Source organism: Coenobita brevimanus, chromosome 25 (assembly GCF_032717465.1).
Source record: "Coenobita brevimanus isolate Jiangsu-jjx chromosome 25, ASM3271746v2, whole genome shotgun sequence".
Lineage (NCBI taxonomy): Eukaryota > Metazoa > Arthropoda > Malacostraca > Decapoda > Coenobitidae > Coenobita > Coenobita brevimanus.
Window position 1 is genome coordinate 11,136,860 of NC_136978.1, and position 5,000 is coordinate 11,141,859.

Sequence of the window (5,000 nt, forward strand, 5' to 3'; positions counted from 1 at the left end):
AAAGAAATGTTTGTATAATTTGCACCGGAATCATGGAGGAAAAGGAAGGAAGGAGACAAGGGGAAGGCATAAGGGAAAAAATAAGTAAACTGTAGATAAAGAAACGGGAAGAGGACGATGGTAAAGAAGTAGGGGAAGTGAAGGAATTAGAAAAGGGAAAGGAATGAGGGAATAAATAAGTAAACGGTAAATAAACGGATAGAAAGAGGACAGTGATAAAGAAATTGCGGGAAAGTGAAAGACTGGAAAGGAGCGTCTACCTGGATAATCTACTCTTCTGTCTCACCTGGAAGAGAAAACAGGTGGGTGTGAGAATTAGTGTTGCGGAAAAGACTCTCGTAGGCAGAGTTATCGTGTTCGTTCCACAGTACTCTTTCTATCGTCTTCAGTAACCCCTGCACTGCGAGGAGGTATTGTAAGTCGCATAGAAATCAGTTACTGGAAGTCGAGGAGAGGGGGGGAGAAGGTGTCATTGTACCGAAAGGAGGAGTTAGTAATTAATGGGGAAAGAATAGGAGAAAAAAAAGGAAACTAGAACCTTTAGCTTGTCGATGTGGACTGCCTCTGTCTCACCTGAAGAAGAAGACGAAAAAGAAGAAGACGAAGGAGAAAAAAAGAAGAATGAGAAACAGAAAAGTTGATGATGACGAAGAAGAGTTAGGTTGATGGTCGTCGACTGGGAGAGGGTCACTAATCCAATCAGTTCTTGCTAAATCCCTGTCGTCCCCTTGAGAATGACCAGCAGTAGTCGGCTTACATCTTCAGGCAGGTACCCAATTACACTGTGAGGTGGACGTGGAATAGGGGATACAAACAGTCCTAGCAAAAAGACGTTCCATTTATGAGTATCCAGTGCACGAAGGTCACTCAGTAAGAAGGCCAGTTTTTGCTTGAAGACTTGTGATGGGCTAATAAAAAAATATAAGAGCGATTTATAAGTGAGAGTGCTAAGAAATGGATGAGAGAGAGAAATGATGAGTGAGAGGCCAAGGAAGGGATGACAGAGAGAAGTGATGAGTGAGAAGGTGATGCTGGCTGGAAAATTATGAAAGGAAAATGTGGTGAATTGAAAGACAGGTGTTAAGGAAGATAGTCGGTGATTTTGACTTGATTTTTATTCATTATAGAAGCCAATGACAGAATAGGGGAGACTAAATCTACCCCCCCCCATTTCAAAAACCTCTCCCTGTCTGGATCAAATCGCTTAGTGGTAGAAATATAGTGAAAGCGGAAATACAAAACAGAAAATACATAGAGAGACATACAAATGCGTCTCCCCCCCGTAATATGAAAGGACCGTAAAAATACAAGAGTTACAGCTGCGTGCGTAGTTTTGTTGGTGATTGAAAATGGATGTAGTGCGTATGAAAAATGTTTGAGAGGAAAAGAATTGGTTCGCGTTTGATTAGAGAGAGAGAGAGAGAGAGAGAGAGAGAATGTGGAAAAGTGAAATACTGCTTTTCATCTGTTCCTCTACCAACACACACACACACACACACACACACACACACACACACACACACACACACACACACACACACACACACACACACACACACACACACACACATCTGTCTGTCTGTCTCTCTCTCTCTCTCTCTCTCTCTCTCTCTTTGTTTATTTATATCTCCTTCCCAGTAGGGAAGGTATGCTGTCCTGCTAGGAAGAAGACTTAGAGAAATTGCGAGAGAGAGAGATCAGTAACTTGAAAGACAGACAGGATAAAACCACTTTAGATTTAGTGAGAGAAATGTGTGTGTGTGTGTGTGTGTGTGTGTGTGTGTGTGTGTGGAAGTTATTGTGTGCGTGAGAGTCAGTGCGTGTGTGTGTGTGTGTGTACGTGTTTGTTAATGGTGCGTTTCTGTGTGTGTGTGTGTGTGTGTGTGTGTGTGTGTGTGTGTATTAGCCTGTGTACCAATATGTGGGTAAGAGACTGTGTGCGTAAAAAGGTGTGTCACATTGAGTCGGTGTGTGTGTGTGTGTGTGGTGGTGTGTGCGTGTGTGTGTACGTATAATCTTGTGTGCGTGTGTGTTTTGCGTGTCTCACTGTTTACACGGGCAGGTAAAAGTGGTAAAAGTTAGCCCAGCCGGGGAGACGTGAGAGAGAGAGAGAGAGAGAGAGAGAGAGAGAGAGAGAGGAAATAGAGGGGATGAGGAGAACAAGAAATAATGAAGGAAAGAGGAAGAAAAAAGGAGAGACAGAGGAGAGAGAGAGAGAGAGAGAGAGAGGGAGAGGGAGGGAGGATGAAAGTGTAGCAAAAAGAATGATGCTTTAAATATATCTTATTCTCTCTCTCTCTCCTTCTTAATTCCTCTCTTCCCTCTCCCTTCCTCTCCCTCCTCCTCTTTCTCCTCTGCTTCTCCTCCTTTCACTTTCCCCTCTCTCCTACACTCCCCAGTTTCTCCCTCTTCCTCTCCTTCGTCGTTTCTCACTCCCTCCTCCGCTCCCTCTCCTCCCTCACATGTTTCCCTCCCCCTCCCCACCCAAGTGCAGCTGCTCCTCTCCCTTCCTCTCCCCATCCCCTCCTCCATTACCTTCACCACGCCCCACTTCCTCTCCTTTCACCCCTCCCGTTTCCCCTTCATTTCTCCCCATCCTCACCCCTTCCCCTCCTTCCCTCCACCTCCTTCCTCCCCCCACTCCGTACGTTTCCCAGTCTCCCTCTCAGCCACTCCTTCACCTCTCTCTTTCTCCCCACCATCTTCCCTCACCTCTCTCTCTCCCTCCTCCCCCTCCCTGTTCTCCTTCTCTCCTTATCCTACATTCTCTCATCCTTCAGCTTCCTCCTTCGCCCCCACCCCCACCGTCCTCTACCTTTCCTTTCCCTCTCTTACCTCTCCTCTCCCTCCCTTTCCCCTCCTCTCCTCTCCCTCCCTTTCCTCTCCTTCCCTTTCCTCCTCCTGCTCCACTCCCCTTATCTCTCTCTCACATTTCTCCCCTCCCAAAACTCCTCCACTCTTCTATGTCTCTCCCCTTACCCCTCGCCCTCCTCCCCCCTCTCTCCCCTTCCCTTCCCTTTCCTCTCTCTCTCTCTCTCTCTCCTCCCCACACTGCTCTTTCTTCCACTTTTCCCCTCCATTCTCCATTACCAGGTCCTCTTGGGGGTGAGAGAGGGGAGAGGGGAAGGAGAAAGAGGGGGGGAGGTGAGAGGAGAGAGAGAGAGAGAGAGAGAGGGGGAGGGAGGGAGGGAGGGAGGGAGGGAGGGAGACTGGTGAGAATTGAGAAAGAGGGAAAAGTGGGGGAGGGGAGAGGGAGAGGGAAGGGCATGAATTCCTTGAGAGAGAGAGAGTTGAAGGTAGGTAGAAGGGAGGGGCTGGGGAGGAATGAGTGCGGGAAGAGGTAAGGGGAGAGCGAAGAGGGAGGAGAGGGTGAGGGGAAAGAGGGGAGGGGGATGTCCTTAGAGAGACAGCGGTAAAACCCGGGACATTACTGGAGCCCTGTCTGCACTACCAACATTCCTACCACCATTCCAAACTACATTCCTGCCACTACTACCAACATTCCTACCACCACTACCAACATTACCAGTACTACCACTATCAACATTGCCACCATCACCACGACTCTCATTACTCCCGGCACTACAATATTGCCACCACCACTACCAACATTACCACCATCACTACCAATATTACCACCATCACAAACACCATCACTACCAACATTACCACCACCATAAACACCATCACTACCAACATTACCACCACCACAAACATCACCACTACCAGCACCAGTAGTACTACCAACACTGCCGCAACTGATACCCCGACTACCAACATTATCACCATCACTACCAGTACTACCACTACCGATACTACCACTAGCAATACTACCACAACCAGTCACCTACTTTTACCGCTACCATCACTGTATGCTGTCTGTTTCTACCACCATTGCTACCATAACTACCACCATCACTACCACAACAACCATCATCACCGCCACTGTTACTACCACCATTAGCACCAACACTACCACCACTTCTACCACAACTACCAATATCACCACCACACCACAATCAGCAATACTACCAACATTAACACCATCACTACCTCCATCACTACCACAACTACCACCATCAATAAGACTACCACCATTAACGTCATCATTACTACAGCCTCCATCGCGACAACCACCATCACTACCACAAACACAACTACCATTACTACCACAACTTCAAGTACCATCACATGACCATCACAGAGAATATTGGAGACATATTCTATTCCTACCACAATCACAACCACAGCTACCACAGTTAATGTCATCATTACTACCACAACTACCACAATTAACGTCATCATTACTACCACAACTACCACAATTAACGTCATCAATACTACCACAAGCATTTCACCTACCACCGTAACTACCACAGCAAAAGCCACCACCACAGCCACTACCGTCCTCCCTACCACAACTGCCACCATCACTACCGCAATTACAACCACCACTACCACCATAAAACCCTGGACGTTTATTGACACCCTGCCTACAGACTGTTCCTACCATCTTCCCTGCCACAGCTACCACCATGGCTACCACTACTACCATCACGACCACTCTCATTCATTCCGCTATCACTACCACTACTACTATAACTACTATTCTCACCACAGCTCGGTCACTGGCACTGTACACTACCACTACTACCTTCACTACCACTACCACCATCACCACACCGCTACCTCACCAGCTTTACCATCATCACAACTACTATAACTACCACTGCCACCACCACTACCACAACTAATACCGATACCTTCACCACCACTACCACTCCTACCAGCACTACCATTTTGCATCCTTCCTTCGTCATCCACCAGTACTACCAACACTTCCACCACACTTACCACCACTACCACCACCACTACCACGAGACCCCTTCTTCATCGTTATACACTACCATAACAACCATAACTACCACAATAACCCAAACCACCGCCAGTACGACAACCTGCAGCTGCCACAACCACCACAACAACCACATCGAGCACGA

General features: G+C 47.5%; 1 protein-coding gene across 1 annotated transcript in view; it reads right to left on the reverse strand.

Moving 5' to 3' along the window:
* Nucleotides 1–5,000, reverse strand: part of LOC145393717 (uncharacterized) — a 242,797-nt gene that overhangs the window by 114,214 nt on the left and 123,583 nt on the right. The window lies entirely within an intron of this gene.